Below are 17,710 nucleotides of genomic sequence, written 5' to 3' on the forward strand. Positions count from 1 at the left end.
ATTTATTTATTTATTTATTTATTAAAGAGAGTGTGAGCAGGGGGAGGAGCAAAGGGAGAAGGAGAGAATCTCAAGCAGACTTTGCACCCACCATGGAGCCCAATATGGGCCTGGATCGCACGACCTTGAGATCATGACCTGAGCCGAAATCGAGAGTGGACCGCTTAACCGACTGAGCCTCCCAGGCGCCCCAGATGACATCCTTTTGAAATGAATATTCAACTCTGTTTCTCAGCCCTTGCTGCTCCGCAGAACACTTGGGGAATTCCTAAAAATGCCAAGTCCTGGTCCCTACGCAAAGACCCCCACCAAATTGGTTGGGAATGAGGCCCCACAGGAGTGTTTCTTGCGATGCCTCATGGGATCCAGAGTCTAGAATCATGGCTGTTACAGAACCCTCTGGTGTGCTTTTCTCTCCATATCACGTGTGGCTGGGAAGGACCGGGGAGTGCAGTCCCCTGACCCTTCCTGGGACAGTCGCTGTGTCAGGTGCACCAGCGCGAGCCAGGCTCCAGCCACATTCCATTTTCCAGTTGTGCAGAATNGTTTCTTGCGATGCCTCATGGGATCCAGAGTCTAGAATCATGGCTGTTACAGAACCCTCTGGTGTGCTTTTCTCTCCATATCACGTGTGGCTGGGAAGGACCAGGGAGTACAGTCCCCTGACCCTTCCTGGGACAGTCGCTGTGTCAGGTGCACCGGCGCGAGCCAGGCTCCAGCCACATTCCATTTTCCAGTTGTGCAGAATCTGTCTACTCAATGTGTGCATTTGGTGTAATAAAAAAAAAAAAACTCGAGAATATTTTGCTGCTGTCTTCAAAGGGCTTAGAGAGTTAGGAGAAAAAGCCCCGTAAACACTAAGGATTCTCCCACCTCAGGGATCTGGTATATTGTAAGCATCTACACACGCTTTGGGAACTTTACCGGGCCTGGGACCCGAGCCCTGCAGGAGCATGTGGTTAGAGAGGAAGTGTGTTCAGAGACCTTCCAGATCTGCAGGAAACCCGGCCTGGGCAGCTGACTCCCCACAAGAACACGGGCCCAACGGCAGGATCGGGGTGAGCAAGCGAAGTGTGGCACCTTCACAGATGAGAACGGATTCCATCCCAGAGCCACAGATTAAAGATGCACCTTACTGTGACAACAAAACAAACAAAAATGTACCAAAAAGAATAAAAGGAAAACAAGGTTCTTCCCACCCGGCATGACGCTGCTCTTTGCCCATCGTGCTCCGGGCTGGGTGCAGAGAACGCTGAGCGGGAATTGTCAGAACTAGACATTGCGGACTGGCTTCCGAACGTGCAATGGCCCCGTCTGCTAACTCTGGTTCCACCAGAAGAAACNTTAGTCACCATACAGTACATCCCTAGTTTTTGATGTAAAGTTCCATGATTCATTATTTGCATATAACACCCAGTGCACCATGCAATATGTGTCCTCCTTAATAGTGATTTTCTTATTAAAAACCACCCAATACCACGGTCACTAAATCCTGCTTTGACTGTGCGGATGGGCCAACATTTTAGGGAGCTCCCCGGTGTATTCAGTCACAACCGCCCACACCTGCACAGGAGTGGAATCTATGCCCCTCCAATAGACCTAACGTCTGCCCCCTGCCTCGAAGCTAATTCCTATCAGTCTGTGAGATCATGGCTTTTGAATGAACACAGCACTGTNTGAACACAGCACTGCGGGCGAGTCCTGTTAAGGAATGCTGGGAAAAAACACAAGCTGCCTCAGGTCTCCGGTGGGGCTCAGCCTTGTGCATCTTGTTCTCTTGCCTACACTAGCATAGGAGAAGTCTGTGGTTCATTACAGCATCCTTAACATTCCTACAATCCCTTAGTACGCTATATAAAAATCTTTAATTACAGCAATAAAGAAGAGGCACGGATTATCAGTGGTACATCTTGGTTCCTCTTCCGCAAGTCCCTCCCTGGGGCCCTATAATTGCTTTAGCCAACCATTAACCCAAAGCAAGGAACTAATAGAGACTGTATTATTGTTTAAATAATGCATTTGCTTTGAATATACAATTATGGGGCACGGATAGGGAGCCACGAGAGGAATATAATTTAGCACGCACCTTCCGCAAGCGAGTTTCTTCAGCGTTCTCCTCCCAGAGGGCTCCGAAAATAACCTGTCCATTGTATCTGAGCATGAATGGGGCCGGGATTCATGAACCTGCGTCATTTCGCACGTCCTAATATCCCACAGAAGCCCCTCACTCTTACTGATTAACCAGTGACCTGCAACAGCGACTAATAAATTGGGGTAAATGACCGTGTGGACGCATCTCCTTGAAGAAAGATGTTTGCGTGTGTCAAGCAGCCGGGTTTCAGCGGCATTTAGCAGAAATTTATCGAGAGCCTGTTGTGAGCTGGACACTGTGGGATTATAAAGCTGAGTAACTGGAGACGTTCACCTTGAGTGTTTAATATCTAGTCGGGGGGAGAGAAAACACTCCAGAATCGCACCCCGCATAGTTTGAGAGCTGTGGCCAGTTGGGTACACAGCGTGGCCACCTCGGACGACTGAGGAGCCCCCCTCCCTGCGTGGACCACCGAGCTCAGCCTTGAGCGATGGGCAGTGCGTTGGCAGGTCAGGACCCAGGAAGCCGCCGCACAACCCCGGTTCAGGCAGTTCCTGGTAGGAGATAAGCACGGGCAGTGCTCCGGCAGCTCTGGGAGTTCAGTTCTGCGGGAAGCCGGGGCCGAGAGAGGAATCCAGGAGCTCTGCCAAGAGGTCTCCGCAAGAGCAGGGGAGCCTGGTGGGGAATGGGGGGCAGTCGAGGTTTCCATGGGAGGAAATCCCATCCTCCGAGCTGCACTGGAGATGGTGAGCTTGGTAAAAGCCAGAATAGATCAAACACTGTGACAGGGTCCAGATGGGAAGAGAGGGCGGGGGAGGGCATGATGGTCTCACCTGCAACAGTGAGATTCCTTTTTTTATAATAATATTTTTTATTATATTATGTTAGTCACCATACAGTACATCCCTGGNTGGTTCAGGCAGTTCCTGGTAGGAGATAAGCACGGGCAGTGCTCCGGCAGCTCTGGGAGTTCAGTTCTGCGGGAAGCTGGGGCCTAGAGAGGAATCCAGGAGCTCTGCCAAGAGGTCTCCGCAAGAGCAGGGGAGCCTGGTGGGGAATGGGGGGCAGTCGAGGTTTCCATGGGAGGAAATCCCATCCTCCGAGCTGCACTGGAGATGGTGAGCTTGGTAAAAGCCAGAATAGATCAAACACTGTGACAGGGTCCAGATGGGAAGAGAGGGCAGGGGAGGGCATGATGGTCTCACCTGCAACAGTGAGATTCCTTTTTTTTATAATAATATTTTTTATTATATTATGTTAGTCACCATACAGTACATCCCTGGTTTGATGTAAAGTTCGATGCTTCATTAGTTGCGTATAACACCCAGTGCACCATGCAATACGTGCCCTCCTTACTACCCGTCACCGGCCNCCCCCTCCCCTCTGAAGCCCTCAGTTTGTTTCTCAGAGTCCATAGTCTCTCATGCTTCATTTCCCCTTCTGATTACCTCCCCATTCTTTATCCCTTTCTGCCCCTACCGATCTTCCTACTTCTTACGTTCCATAAATGAGANAGTTCTTATGTTCCATAGATGAGAGAAATCATATGATAATTGTCTTTCTCTGCTTGACTTATTTCACTTAGCATTATCTCCTCCAGTGCCGTCCATGTTGCAGCAAATGTTGAGAATTCGTTCTTTCTGATAGCTGAGTAATATTCCATTGTATATATGGACCACAGCTTCTTAATCCAGTCATCTGTTGAAGGGCATCTCGGTTCCTTCCACGATTTAGCTATTGTGGACAATGCTGCTATGAACCTTGGGGTGCATAAGGCCCTTCTCTTCACTACGCAACAGTGAGATTCTTATAAATGACTTGCATTTGAAATTATTATCCCCTCTCCTGCCGTTCAGAACACTGAGCTCAGACGGGTCACCATCAGCCGGGACGATGCAGGTATCAGGTCAGTTTGAACTGAGGCAGCCTTTCCTAGAAGGAGAGCTCCGCAGAGCCCTCCGGCAGGCCAAGGGGCCAGAGGCAGGGGCCGGGAAGGCCTGTCAGGAAAGGTGTGCTGCGGTCCATGGCTCCGCATCACCCCGCCACGGCCTGGCCACACTGATTGGGGAGAGGGGATGGACACAAGAAGAGGCTCGTGGTGCAGAGAGGGTGGGGGGTTCAGTTCAGTTTAGCCAAGGTTTACAGGAAGTCTGTCCTGCTCAGGCCAGCGTGTTCCCTGGCACGATGACGCAGAGGCAAGCCCTGTCCTGGGGCTCCCTCAGAGACTCCCGGTGGGGAGGGGCCTGGCCAGCAGGTCACGGCGTCCAGTGGGCTAGAGTGGTCGGCCAGCCGGTTCACACTAGGGCAGATGGCTAATCCAGGGACTCCACGGCTGCATGGAAACGAGGATGTCCCAAGTCACACTGCCATCATAACCCTANGCCTTACTGTGACAACAAAACAAACAAAAATGTACCAAAAAGAATAAAAGGAAAACAAGGTTCTTCCCACCCGGCATGACGCTGCTCTTTGCCCATCGTGCTCCGGGCTGGGTGCAGAGAACGCTGAGCGGGAATTGTCAGAACTAGACATTGCGGACTGGCTTCCGAACGTGCAATGGCCCCGTCTGCTAACTCTGGTTCCACCAGAAGAAACTCAGCCCCTGAACTCCTGTTCAGGATTTCACTTTGGTCTCTGTTTTCTTCTCTTTGGTCAAAAGCGCCATCATGAACTCATCACTTCCAACCTCTGTGACAGGCTGTGGACTCTGTCACTGACATCCCACAGCGAATAGCCTGTTCCCAGAGCTGCTCACCGTGCCTACCAGCTGACGAGCCCCCCTGCGTCCAGTGAAGCACCGGGATCTCATGGGACGTCTCTCTTCCCCCCGGGACCACCTTAGCCGTCAGCCGGCTACAGCCAGAACCACTAAGTCATCCCTGAACAAATACTGAAACCTACTCTTCTTCTCAGTTAGAGAAATACCACCCAATACACACACTAAACACCTTATCGTTAATTGTGTCTTATGTTTGCACAAAGTTTACACATTTGTTTTACGTTTTCATCTGTGTATTTGCTTCAGTGTTATCGCTTTTAAATTATAAACTAGAAGGCAGGGAAGCATTTCTAAATAAAGTTTGCACAGTACTTAGCCTAAATCTCAACCAGATGAACAAGGTCAAATCAAGTCATCTATGAGAGTTCAAGCACGTGCGGGTTTCCAAACCAACATTCAGACTGGCTATTAGGATGTGTCTCCCGTCCGTGCAGGTGTCAGCAGCTACAGGTCCCTCACTGTCTACCCCATGTGTGCCTTTTTAAAGTGTCTCTGTTCTCACAGCATAGTCCTGCCTAGACCTGACGGACGAGGGCGTTCCGTGAAGTTCCGAGTATGACACTACTTTGTCCGAGCTCCTGCAGTGAGCCCGTGGCAGGGCAGGACCTGAACCTAGATGCTGGGTGCTAGACCTTGTTCCCTGACGTTCTTCAGGGGCCCATATTCGCTCTCTCTGCTGTGTAACAGTCACTGCAAACTGAGGGGCTCCAAACAACGTGTGTTTATCATCTCACCACTTCCGTGGGTCATAAGTGTGAGTGTGGTTTACCCAAATTCTCCAGTTCCTGCTCTCACCCAGCTGCAATCCAGATGTTGACCGATCCACAAGCTCACCAGAGACCCAGCTGGAGAAGGACGTGCTTCCGAGCTCAAATTGTTAGTAGATAATCTTCCTGCAGTTGTGGGACTGTCAGCTGGGAACCGCTCAGCTCTGAGAGCCCGCCACAGGCGTCTTGCCATATGGCAGCCTGCGTCTTCGAAGCCGTGCAGGTCTCCTTCCTGCTGGTCTGCTAAGGGGCATCTTCTGCAATGTAACCTAATCATGGTGTGACATCTCTCCAGTCCTGTCCCTGCAGTTGGTCAAAAGCAAGTTGAGGATTTCCCCTGTACTCAAGGAAAGAGACTGTGCAAAGGCATCACTCATTAGGGACCCCCTGAGGTGCAACTTCCGTACTACTGTTGAGGAAACAATGTCAGAGTCAACGCCGGAATCTCACAGACGTGGGCACATGAGGATGCACTTTAGCTCCATTAAATGTCAACTTCTTTATTTGAAAATCCCCGGATACACTCTGGGAAAGACTGCTGTCTGGTAGGAGACCTGGGCTCTCTCACTGGCTCTGCCGCTGACACCCCTGGTGAGCACAGAAAGACCAATACTAGTTGGGAAACTGAGGCACAGTTGGGTCCATGAGCTGGGGTCAGGCTGCAGAGCTTGGAGGAAGTTCCAGGATAGGGGATGCTCTGGGGGGGGGGTGACGAAAGGCATCGAAGCCAAAGAAGAGCGAGGTGAGACAAGCAGGTGCGCTTGCACGGGGAACACCGGAGGGAGGGAGGCGGATGAGAGGAAGGGGAAGACGGGGGCAGGAATGAGGGCAGGAATCTGGTGAGAGAGGACGGGGGCTCAGGGTGTGGGGGCTGAGGTTGGAAAAGAGACATCTGTACCCAAGGACTGGGATGGTCACTTTGCACAAGACTCACTGGAAACAAGCTCTCTATTGCTGCTTTCATGACCTCAGTGATTTGATTTTCTTTCTTTTTTTATAAAAATTTTTTATTATGTTACATTAGTCACCATACAGTACATCCCTAGTTTTTGATGTAAAGTTCCATGATTCATTATTTGCATATAACACCCAGTGCACCATGCAATATGTGTCCTCCTTAATAGTGATTTTCTTATTAAAAACCACCCAATACCACGGTCACTAAATCCTGCTTTGACTGTGCGGATGGGCCAACATTTTAGGGAGCTCCCCGGTGTATTCAGTCACAACCGCCCACACCTGCACAGGAGTGGAATCTATGCCCCTCCAATAGACCTAACGTCTGCCCCCTGCCTCGAAGCTAATTCCTATCAGTCTGTGAGATCATGGCTTTTGAATGAACACAGCACTGTGGGCGAGTCCTGTTAAGGAATGCTGGGAAAAAACACAAGCTGCCTCAGGTCTCCGGTGGGGCTCAGCCTTGTGCATCTTGTTCTCTTGCCTACACTAGCATAGGAGAAGTCTGTGGTTCATTACAGCATCCTTAACATTCCTACAATCCCTTAGTACGCTATATAAAAATCTTTAATTACAGCAATAAAGAAGAGGCACGGATTATCAGTGGTACATCTTGGTTCCTCTTCCGCAAGTCCCTCCCTGGGGCCCTATAATTGCTTTAGCCAACCATTAACCCAAAGCAAGGAACTAATAGAGACTGTATTATTGTTTAAATAATGCATTTGCTTTGAATATACAATTATGGGGCACGGATAGGGAGCCACGAGAGGAATATAATTTAGCACACACCTTCCGCAAGCGAGTTTCTTCAGCGTTCTCCTCCCAGAGGGCTCCGAAAATAACCTGTCCATTGTATCTGAGCATGAATGGGGCCGGGATTCATGAACCTGCGTCATTTCGCACGTCCTAATATCCCACAGAAGCCCCTCACTCTTACTGATTAACCAGTGACCTGCAACAGCGACTAATAAATTGGGGGTAAATGACCGTGTGGACGCATCTCCTTGAAGAAAGATGTTTGCGTGTGTCAAGCAGCCGGGTTTCAGCGGCATTTAGCAGAAATTTATCGAGAGCCTGTTGTGAGCTGGACACTGTGGGATTATAAAGCTGAGTAACTGGAGACGTTCACCTTGAGTGTTTAATATCTAGTCGGGGGGAGAGAAAACACTCCAGAATCGCACCCCGCATAGTTTGAGAGCTGTGGCCAGTTGGGTACACAGCGTGGCCACCTCGGACGACTGAGGAGCCCCCCTCCCTGCGTGGACCACCGAGCTCAGCCTTGAGCGATGGGCAGTGCGTTGGCAGGTCAGCACCCNGACCCAGGAAGCCGCCGCACAACCCCGGTTCAGGCAGTTCCTGGTAGGAGATAAGCACGGGCAGTGCTCCGGCAGCTCTGGGAGTTCAGTTCTGCGGGAAGCTGGGGCCTAGAGAGGAATCCAGGAGCTCTGCCAAGAGGTCTCCGCAAGAGCAGGGGAGCCTGGTGGGGAATGGGGGGCAGTCGAGGTTTCCATGGGAGGAAATCCCATCCTCCGAGCTGCACTGGAGATGGTGAGCTTGGTAAAAGCCAGAATAGATCAAACACTGTGACAGGGTCCAGATGGGAAGAGAGGGCGGGGGAGGGCATGATGGTCTCACCTGCAACAGTGAGATTCCTTTTTTTATAATAATATTTTTTATTATATTATGTTAGTCACCATACAGTACATCCCTGGTTTGATGTAAAGTTCGATGCTTCATTAGTTGCGTATAACACCCAGTGCACCATGCAATACGTGCCCTCCTTACTACCCGTCACCGGCCTATCCCATTCCCCAACTCCCTCCCCTCTGAAGCCCTCAGTTTGTTTCTCAGAGTCCATAGTCTCTCGTGCTTCATTCCCCCTTCTGATTACCTCCCCTTTCTTTATCCCTTTCTTCCCCTACCGATCTTCCTACTTCTTATGCTCCATAGATGAGAGAAATCATATGATAATTGTCTTTCTCTGCTTGACTTATTTCACTTAGCATTATCTCCTCCAGTGCCGTCCATGTTGCAGCAAATGTTGAGAATTCGTTCTTTCTGATAGCTGAGTAATATTCCATTGTATATATGGACCACAGCTTCTTAATCCAGTCATCTGTTGAAGGGCATCTCGGTTCCTTCCACGATTTAGCTATTGTGGACAATGCTGCTATGAACCTTGGGGTGCATAAGGCCCTTCTCTTCACTACGTCTGTATCTTTGGGGTAAACACCCAGTAGTGCAATGGCTGGGTCATAGGGTAGTTCAATTTTTAACTTTTTAAGGGACCTCCACACTGTTTTCCAGAGTGGCTGTACCAACTTGCATTCCCACCAACAATGTAGGAGGGATCCCCTTTCTCCACATCCTCTCCAACAATTGTTGTTTCTTGCCTTGTCTATCTTTGCCATTCTAACTGGCGTAAGGTGGTATCTCAGTGTGGTTTTGATTTGAATTTCCCTGATGGCTAATGATTTTGAACATTTTTTCATGTGTCTGTTAGCCATTTGTATGTCTTCATTGGAAAAGTGTCTGTTCATATCTTCTGCCCANAGATGGCTAATCCAGGGACTCCACGGCTGCATGGAAACGAGGATGTCCCAAGTCACACTGCCATCGTAACCCTAGCGAACAGGATGTCCCACCAACTTCCCAGCCCAGAGCAGGTGCTGGTGACAAACATCACATTAGGCCACAAACGGGACCCAGCTGGGAAATCCTGGTGTCCGTCTTGCTCACCACACCGAGCCACTCGAAGAACACTGCAGACCTGTCAGGGCTGGGAAGGTCTTTGCTGGTCCACCAGTTTATTTTATTTTATTTTATTTTATTTTATTTTATTTTATTTTATTTTATTTTATTTTATTATTTATTTATTTTTCATAGATTTTTTTTTTAATTTAGCTGAAATTCACACAACATACAATCATTTCAATGTGTACATTTTGGGGGTACTTAGTACATTCACAGCCTTGTGCAATCATCCCCTTTAATTCCCTAAACACCTTCATCACCCCAAATGAAACACGAACCCATTAGGCAGTCACCCCAACTTCTCCCACCCTGCAGCCCCTGGCAGCCACCCATCTACTTTCTCTCTCTGGATTTACCTATCCCGTGCATTTCGTATAAATGGAAGCATGCAACATGGAGCCTTCCTTGCAGCGTCCGGCTTCTTTCACTGAGCACAATGTTTGAGATTCATCCACACGGTAGCATGCATCTGAACACCAGTTTATTTTAGAGTTTGTTTTTGTTTGATTGTTTGTTTTTAAGAAGCAAGGAGCTGGAGGGGCAGGGAGCACTACCTGTCTAGGGTCCCAAGAACTCAGCAGCTTCATGGTCAAGACAGAACCCAGCTGTCCAGTCTTGAACACACAAATGAAAGGTCTGCCTCTCTTTCTCTCCGCTTTGCTTTAAGACTGTGTGCTGATTTCAATCCCCAAACTGCCCTGTTGGCTTCTCAAAATAATGGAAAAGAAAATAATTAACAGCTGTACGAGCAGTGGGGAGCAAACCACCCAGGGCTGTGTTTCTGGGGCAGATTTCTGACTGGTCGTCTTAAAAGCAATATGAACTCCTAAGTACGTTTGAACATGTGAATAAATATTTTCAGCTTCTCAAGAGCTGTTGCCACAATCTTGAGTCAGGGACAGCATCACCACCCTTGCCCAGCACTTAGTTCTGCACACAGAAATCACCCAGCTGACATGGGAGGAATTCACTCAGACCTTCTTTGTACTGGTTGGGAGTGGGCTGACCGGGGGACAGCGAGGGGACTGTCCACACCAGAGAGGGTTTGTGGTCTTTGCCTCCTGTTCATGCCACACTGCAGAGCTGGAGAGATGGTGGAATCTGCAAACGGACTGTTGGACTAATGCCAGCGACTGTCTGGTGACACAGGGTGTAGACACAGGTGTGTGTGTCTTCTTGCCATGGACTCCAGCAGAATGAACCGCGTGCCCGGGGTCGCACTGCCCGGTGATAGCAGCTGCATCTGCACTCAAGGACTACATGTCAGTCTTCTTCCAGAACGTTCGCTCAATGGGTGGATGGCATTTCAGACTTTATTAGTCAAAGTTCTCCAGGGCACACATAGGATGGATGGATAGATTTACAGTCCGGAATGTCTCACACTCTGTGGATCCTTCTGGAGACCCAGGACAGCCGTCAGTATAGTTCCTCTCTGAGTCTGAAGGCCTGAGTGCTAGGGGGGCCAATAGTGGAGGTTCCAACCTGAGTCCATGTCCACAGGGAGGCAAAGACCAATGTCGCAGCTCTGTGACGGGGGGATGGAGGACAGGAGAGAGGTGGGTGGAGGGAGGGAGGCAGGGAGAGAGAGAGAGAGAGAGAGAGAGAGAGAGAGAGAATTCTCTCTTACTCAGCCTTTGCATTTTACTCAAGACTTCACCGGATTGGGTGAGGCCCACCCACACTGGGGAGGGCCTCTGCCTTATGCAGTATCAAATTCAAATGTTAATCTCATCCAGAAACACACAGAATGTTGCTTAACTATCTGGGCATCCCATGGCCCACTTGACACATAAAACTAACCACCACACGGAGACTTAAAATCAAGCATACATAGTATATGCACAGTAAGGACATCCTGTGTAGACTTGAGTGATGGGTGAGGGCCACGCTGCCTTACAGCTGTGGGATAAAGAAATGCTTATTAACGACCCATACATCTTCGATGAAACGTCTGTTTCTCCTGCTTTTTATTTGGGTTGTTTATCTCACTGTTGGAGTATAAGCCTTCTTTTCGTACTCCGGATTCAAGTACTTTATTGGACATGCAGTCTGCGAACCTTTCCCCCACTTTGAGGTTTGTCTTCCTGTGTATCTAATGATGCATTCTGAGCAGAGGCATTCAATTCTCATTCGTGGATCGTGCCTTTCATGTTATACCGAATTAGATCTAAGAAGTATTTGCCAATTCCAAGGTCACAAAACTTCTCTTGTAGAAATTCTGCAATTTTAAGGTCTGACATTTGGGCTGCCTCGACTCCCAAGTTCTGAAATCTGGCAGCATGAGCCTCCCACTCGGTGCTTCTTTTCCAAAGTTGTCTTGGGTATTTGAAGCTCCTTGCGTTTCTGCAGACACATTAGTCAGCGTCTTAATTTCGACAAAGCACCCTGTTGAGATTCCAGCAGGGACTGTGTTTACACTCCGGGACAGGCACATCAGAGAATTGCCTGTCTCAGCAATACTGACTTTTCCAGTCCATGAACATTGGATACCTCTCCATTTACATGAGACTTCAGTAATTTCTCTATGCAGAATGCTGTAGTTTTTAATATGCAGGTCCAGAACTTTATATTGCTGTGGTTTTAAAATTTACTGCCATGTGTTTTACTCTTTGTGGCACTATTGTGAGTGGAATCATTTTCTGTATCTCATTTTTGGAGTGTTCACCATTGGTACATAAAAATACAACAGATTTTTACATATTACCCTCGTAAAATGCAACCTCTCTAAATCCATTTATTTTCTAGCTCTTTGCTTCTCTTGCCATTTCTTAGCATTGTCTCCATACAACAGAGCAGAATTCATTTCTTTTTTCAATATTTTATAAAATTGATTCATAAATTCACTTGGGCTTTTATTTATTTATTTTTTAAGATTTTATTTATTTATTTGACAGAGATAGAGACAATCAGTGAGAGCGGGAACACAAGCAGGGGGAGTGGGAGAGGAAGAAGCAGGCTCCCAGTGAAGGAGCCTGATGTGGGGCTCGATCCCATAACACCGGGATCACGCCCTGAGCCGAAGGCAGACGCTTAACCACTGTGCCATCCAGGCGCCCCATGGGCTTTTATTTTTTTAATCAAGGCATTGTATTTTGATGGTTAATTTAATTTCTCTGGTTGTTATAGATCTGTTCAAATTATCTATTTCTTTGAGTCAGCGCTATAGTAATATTTGTCATTCTGGGAATTTTCCACCTTCATCTAAGCTGTCTAAAATGTTCATAATATTCTCCTATATATTTTAAATCCTTTTTTTTTTTTTGGAAAGACTTTACTTATTTTTTTTAAAGATTTTATTTATTTACTTGAGAGAGAGAGAGCATGAGAGAGAGAGTACTAGCAGGGGGAGGAGCAGAGGGAGAGGAAGAAGCCAACTCCCCACTGAGCAGGGAGCCTGATGCAAGGCTTGATCCCAGGACCCTGGGATTAGGACCTGGGCTGAAGGCAGACACTTAACGGCTGAGCCACCCAGGCACCCCTTTATTTATTTATTTATTTATTTATTTATTTATTTATTTATTTATTTATTTATTTTGGGGGGGGCAGGAGGGAGAGCAGAGGGAGAGGGACAAGCAGACTCCACACTGAGTGCAGAGCCTGGCACAGGGCTCAATCTCACGACCCTGAGATCATGAGCTGAGCTGAAATCAAGAGTCTGATGCTTAACTGACTGAACCACCCAGGTGCCCCCTTTTAAATTCTAAATGATTAGTAGAAATGTCTCCTTATTCTTGATTTTGGTAATTTGTGTCTTCTCTGTCTTTTCTTGCTCCATCCAGCTAAACTTTTATCACTTTAGTCGATCAGTTAGAAAGCCAACTTTGGAGTCATTGTTTTCCTCTGCCTTTGGATTTTTTAAAAAAACTTATTTGTCTTCAAGATTCTACAGTTTTGCTGGCACATCTCTGGGCTTAGAATTTTCTTTTGTTCATCCTGTTTGGATTTTGCTGTAAATATGAATCTAAGAGTAAGGACTTTATCAACTCTGGAAAAATTTTTGTCCTTTTTTCAATATCATTCTGTCCTGTTTTCTGTGACCTCCTAGAAGTCCAACCAGGTGTATTAGACCCTCTCCCATGACGTCCATGTCTTCTGCTAAGTTTTCTCTCACTTCCTCTCTTGGCCGCGTTCTGGGCAACGTCTTTCACAACTGCCCACAGGTGCCCATATCACCTTCAGCTGTGTCTAATTCTGTGAGCATCCACTAATTTTTTTTTCACTTCAATGGTAGTATTATTATTATTAGTTCCAGTAAGGGGTTTTTTGGGTACTTTTCCAAATAGGTTCTTGTTTTTCCTTCCTTTTAAAAGGTGGTTATTTCCGTAAACATTTTTTAAATGACCATTTTATATTACGTATATGAATATTCAAACATCTGAAGTCCTTTACTATTTTTTCTTGCTGATTTGTGTTTAAATGTTGAATTTGTGTATGTGTTATATTTTTAAATTGTAACTTGTACTGATTTCTCTTTTTTTAAGATTTTATTTATTTATTTATTTATTTATTTATTTATTTGAGAGAGCAATGGGGCAGGGGAGAGAGAGAGCAAGCAGGAGTGGGGGAGGCAGAGGGAGAGGGAGAAGCAGGCTCCCCACTGAGCAGGGAGCCCGATGTGGACCTCAATCCCAGGACCCCGAGATCATGACGTGAGCCAAAGGCAGACGCTTAACCGACTGAGCCACCCAGGTGCCCCGTGTACTGATTTATCTTAATCTAGAGAGTTCTGAAGTGCTTGGGTTGTGAGTATCTTTTCCTAGAGAGATTTTATTTGCTTCTATCATTTGCCTAGGATGAATAGCAACCTAACATCTCTTAAATTCAATGTATTGGTTTGGATTTCTTATACATGACAAAGAGTTCAGATTTGGAAAGCCACTCTACTGGCAGGCACAACAGAGATACACGTTTCTAATTTACATCATTTTCCCTCCTAGACCTATGGCTTCATTCCTCCCAGTGGCAGATACTAGTATTTGCCCATCCAGGGTTTATTTTCTCTTCTTCCCTACTTAAGGAACTTAACCTTGGGCATATATTCCCATACAACTAAAAAATGACATTTTCAGGCCCCATTGCAAATATGGATGGTTCATGCGACTCCCTTCCAGCCAATGGCATATGCACGGGATTCTACCCCGTCAAAGCTCCTGGAAGCTCTCATTTCCTTCCCCGAGAGAGAAGGGCTCCTCTTGTGAGCACATGCAGAGAGAAGTGATGTCCAAGTCTTCCACGGAATAGTCTAGACACCTCCTGGCCCTGGACTGATGACCGCTAGACTTGTTATGAGGCAAAAGCAAGCCTCAGTCACGTAGGCCTCCGTGGTGTGGCTCTTGTTCCATGCGGTCATACGGGACCTCTGAGGGCTGCAGCCTCCCGCGGACAGACTCAGCTGGACGTGGAGCCTTAGTCTACTTCTCTCCACTGCTCAAACCAGACCTTGGCCGTGCGGGAAAACGGGACGATAAAACTCATGTCTTCTGATTCCTAGAGTCAGCAAAGATCCTTTGGGCAGCCTGGGCTCCTTTGGCTTTAACTCCTGTTCTTCAGCTTTTGGCTCTTCTCCTCGGGGAGTTAGTCTCTTTGTATCTGTTTCTTGCAAAGGTGGAGTTCATGGCAGCACCTTCCTCACTGGAGGGCTGTAGAGGTTCAGTGTGTTAGTCCCTGTGGAGACCACAGTCGTTCCCTGCACACACTGTGCCTGTGCAGTCATCAGCTAACGGGACCAGTGGGCTCACCTGAGCGTGCAAGTGGGCCGGGGTGTCAGCCTCAGTCTGGTCTGTTGATGGTGCTTCCTCAGTGGGTCCTTGCTCTTGGTGACTGACTCCAGGTGCCATAAGCAGGGGGACCCAGACCTGCCTGAGGCAAGGGCTGAGGGTGCTGGCAGAGGAAGGCTAGGGGACATGGCATGAAGGGGACAGGAAAATGAAAAGCCCGGGACAAAAGATGGAGAAAAGAACCTGGAGGCGTGTTTTCAGCCAAATATTACTGCATTAACGCAATGTAAAGATAACTGGTATTTTTTTTTCCTTTTTTTCTCTTTTGCTTAAACCAGTTATATTTCTTTTTTTTTAATTTTTTTATTATATTATGTTAGTCACCATACAGTACATCTCTTGTTTTTGATGTAAAGTTCGATGATTCATTAGTTGCATATAACACCCAGTGCACCATGCAATACGTGCCCTCCTTACTACCCATCACCAGCCTATCCCATTCCCCCAGCCCCCTCCCCTCCGAAGCCCTCAGTTTGTTTCTCAGAGTCCATAGTCTCTCATGCTTCATTCCCCCTTCCGATTACCCCCCTTTCTTTATCCCTTTCTTCCAGATAACTGGTATTTAGACTCCTTGCAAGCAGCAAAGCGTTAAATCAAGAATTACTGATGTGCTCTAGATACATAAAAAATAAAATGGCAAGTGTGAGCACTTCTTGAAAACTCAAACCAAAAAAGCGATACCTAGAAAAATCATGTTTTAGGCCTGGGTCACCCAGATCATCATTTGGGTTAAATTAACTGGGAAGATAATTATGCACCAGTCTGCAAAGGGTGACCTCTCCTCTCAGGCAAAGCTCTTCTCTGTGGCCGGGACTTGGAAAAGAGGAATAAATACATTAAAATACTTCTCTGGGTGCTTGGAGAATTTGCAGGATAATGTCTGTAATGAACTCTAAGCTTCTTAAAAAATAATCCTTGCAAAACCACACAGGGAGACTCATTATAACGGTGTCCTCAGGAGTAGCCAGGCCAGGTGCGTCGTATGTGGTGTTATAATGATGTCCTAGTGCTATGCAGAGAAACGGAGCCCCGTGGACGTGGCTCGAGCCGCTCTTCTGTGGCACGGGAGCCCAGAAGGTCGTCGGGCCCGCGAGGGAGTCTGGCTCTCTTTTCCGCCCAGCACCTGTACTGTGGGCTTCATGTACAGGTATCTCTGAATCGTCCTTCCTTTGTGTGTTTAGCAAACTCTTGGTGAACTCCTTCTTCGTGCACGGTTAGGAAAACAGCAGTCCTTGTCTTCGGTTCATTTACAGCATCTCAAGGTTATGCTCATAAACAGAAGCATAAATAAACACACACACACACACGAGCCAAGGACCGGAGCAGACTCTTGCAAGCACTGTGTGCGTGTGTGTGTGTGCGTGTGCATGCGTGTGCATGCGTGCTTGTGTGTGTGCATGTGCGTGTGTGTGTTACTCAGAAGGGCTCCGAAGCTCTTGGAGAGGCAGGGACCTGGGCACAGGTGTGATGCCCCGAAGTCGTGCTAACGAGCCCCAGAGAGAGGACGCACGGTCCCCACTGTGTCCAGGAGCGGGTGTCTCTGGAGCCACATCCTCAAATGGTTTCCATTTGGAGGCAGGAAGCTGACTGGCAGGTTTTCTAATATACTTGTGATTCGACGATCTGACTCTGCACCACCTTGACTATTCTGCCTCGGTTTTCCTGTCTGTGAAGTGGGTAGATTGCTGTGGGGATCCGGCACTCCAGCAAGTACCGTGTTCCATGTCTGGTGCCCCATGGTTACTCACCCTGCCTTCCTGCTTCTCTCGGTTTTCTAAGACAGCAGGTGGGGTAGTGAGGGAAGGAGGCTGGATGTGTGGGTCGGGCCAACCTCGAGCCAGCTCCCGCCTCCACTCCCGAGGTTGAGGCACACGGCCCTTTGTGACTCGCTCAGCATCTCTGTGAAACCTCACCGAGCTCGCGCCCGTTCTGATGGACTTGGGGACCAAGCATGTGGCACGAGCAAGCGAGCCTGACGCTCCCCGGACTCTGCGGCAGATTCCCAGCACTCCCACCACAGCGCAGGTCTGGGGGGGATGCGCTAGAAGACACAGAAAGCCCAGAAAACACGCCATGGCCAGATTTTAACAGTTATCTGGAAAAACCTCAAAGGCGCTGTGAGATTTTTTAATGCTATTTTCAATGGGAAACTCACTTTCCTTAATTTAAATAAACTCCTGTACACGTACGTCTTTATTTAAGTCCTGCACCAGCCGATCGATCCAGGCAGGATGGTTACAGATTTGAGCAGTTGCGGCTTTAACTTTTCTTTTCCTTTTTGTCTGCGTGCCTTCTCCCAAACCCGTCCCCACTGTGTCCGGAACAGTCAGCCGAAGTTCACTAATTAGCTGAGCTTCGGGGTGAAGTTGGGTGGCTACAGACGTTGCTCCCTCCCCACACTTCTTCGCTCAGTAATAATTAAAAACCAAGGGCCAGATAGTTAGACCATTTTGCAGAGACCACGGTCCATAGTTTCCCTGGAAATGTCAAGAGTGCGTAAGGTGTGATTCTTCAAAGCATCTCTGGAAAGTCTGCAGGCTCAGGATGTGGCTTCAAGAATTTAAATGAGTTCTGTATTCAAATG

The sequence above is a fragment of the Ailuropoda melanoleuca genome, chromosome 3 (assembly GCF_002007445.2).
Source record: "Ailuropoda melanoleuca isolate Jingjing chromosome 3, ASM200744v2, whole genome shotgun sequence".
NCBI lineage: Eukaryota > Metazoa > Chordata > Mammalia > Carnivora > Ursidae > Ailuropoda > Ailuropoda melanoleuca.